The sequence below is a fragment of the Eschrichtius robustus genome, chromosome 1 (genome assembly GCF_028021215.1).
Source record: "Eschrichtius robustus isolate mEscRob2 chromosome 1, mEscRob2.pri, whole genome shotgun sequence".
Taxonomy (NCBI): Eukaryota; Metazoa; Chordata; class Mammalia; order Artiodactyla; family Eschrichtiidae; genus Eschrichtius; species Eschrichtius robustus.
This window is the reverse complement of record NC_090824.1, coordinates 134,246,725-134,248,936: the sequence shown is the minus strand read 5'-3', so window position 1 is coordinate 134,248,936 and position 2,212 is coordinate 134,246,725.

The window sequence follows — 2,212 nt, the reverse complement described above, 5'->3', positions numbered from 1 at the left end:
TTTGCTGGGAAATCCTTTTTTCCGGGGATGGTGCAGAAATAAACTTCAGCCTCAGTCTGAATTCCATTCAGAGACTGGATTAATGTGGTTTGGGTACTTCGCTGCCTGCAGTGTACCAGAGGACAAGGGCTGCTCTGTGCCCTGGGCTGGGTGGGGGAAATCCAGACCTGCTCTAGGGAGGATATGAACTCCCAGAGAGCAGCGAAGGAGCCAGTGCTTTATTATGGCTGTGAAACACCGAGATGCAGTCAGGGATCCAGGGGGATACACAGGAGGGAGTACATAGGATTTCCATAGGCAGAGAAGAGAGAGGGCAGACCCAGTGGAGGAAGAGCTTGAGCAAAGGCTTTTATAAACAGGATTGAATATGATCCATAGGACTTCTTCCGCTCCCTCAGTCACCTGTGTCCCCTTCTCCCTCATCACCCATCCTCCAGACAGAGCAAAATGGACCCCTCTCCCAGTATTGCCAAGCCCACTCCTCAAATGCCCCAGGTCTGGAGTCCCTGGCCACCAGCACATTGTCTTGTAGGGCTGACCCAGATCCTTCCAGCTGCAGTGGACGGGCGGACACTCAGAAGGGCAGCCTGGATGGAGATACCAAGGAAATCAGCACCCTGGCCATGACTCCCCGGTCACCAAAGCCCTCAGCGTGGTCACCCAAGGAGGCTGAGCTTGCTCTGCAGCCTGGCCAGCTTCAGGTTCTCGGAATGTTTGCTGAAGCTGTCACCAGTGAGCACGTGGACTTCAAAGTAATTATGAAAGCTATAGGAACAAGAAGTAATGCGTTCATTCATTAGCAGCAAATTACACGAAATTATCCTAGCAAATAAGGCAAAAATGTCAGCTCAGTGGCTGGCAGAGACACATGTTGGTTCTTACTCCCAGCGCCCTGAGAATGGGGTCACGTTCTGCAGGAACCGCTTAGGAGAGGATATTGAAACACAAGAGGCAGGAAGGGAATGGGATAGGGTGCAGACTAGGACCCTGGGAGCCTGACAGTCTGTGAATCATGGGACTAGACAGGTAGACTCCAGATAGGTAAGTTTTGAGACTGAGGAAGGACTAGAGGCCAGAGACCTTGCAGGAGGGTGGTGGAAGGCAGTGGAGGAGGAAAGATGCTATACTCTTGTCACTCTGGATAGAGCAGGTCTGCAGAACCATGGAGGCCAAAGAATATCCTGGGGCAGAAGCAAGTTTGAGACAGGGAGGAAAGAAACAAGAAGAACGTGAAGGGTGCTTCCTTGAGCCTGGCACACGCGCACAGACTGCTGGGCTGCAGCGAGCAGGACAGATGGTCCTTCCCTTCGTGGTGCTGGAGGGAGGGAGGGAGCCAGAACCTGCCATGTGACTGTGCACATCTGGAGGCCTGGGGGCGACAAGGGAGAGAGACAGAGGGAGAAGGGGAGGCAGTGGGAGGAAAAGGAGGGACCCCCCCCCTTTCTCCTGTCCTCAGGTGAAGGGGGCTGAGTCATCATCCCTGACACCCCATCTTTTCTCACTTCCCTGGAGCCTGGGTGCCTGGTCTGACCAAGGGTAGGAACTCAGGGTTCTTGCTCTCCTCCGGGTCCCACAACACAGGGAATAGGGTCCCGCTCTTCTCCACACTAAACAAGATCACTTCCTTTAACCTTCCTTGCACCTGTATTGTCTGTGATTCCTTTAGTGAGAAAACAAATACCCTTTGGTCTGATTCAGTCATCACTGAGAACAGCTGGCTTGTCTCATGTGCCTGGTCTCCAAAGCCTCAGCTCAGGGCCGTCTCTCTCAATCCTATTTCGCATTAACTTGTAAGCTAGGCAGGAGCCCCTGGGGTACGCACATCAAATATTTAGCAATGATCTCAACCAGCTGCATCAGAACTTCTAGGGGTGGGGCCCAGGCACTACTATTAATAAAACTTTCTTAAGTGATTCTAAGGTGCAGCCAGGCTTGAGAACCACTGGACGAACGTGATCTGGAGTTGTATCGCTAGGAGCATAGTGCTTAAGGATCAAGGAAGTGAGAGGCTGATCTACTGTGAGCTGTAACATTGTGATCCATGGCAGGGCCTCCATCTGAAAGGGACAATAATGAAACATGTCCAGAGGAGGGCAATAGGGGTGAAGAAATCATATCAGCTGAGGGAAGTTGAGGCGAGGGGGGGTTCTTTTGCTTCTCAGGTGCTGGGGAAAGGCTGGGGACAAAGGTCACAGACCCTCTGTCTCTGAGG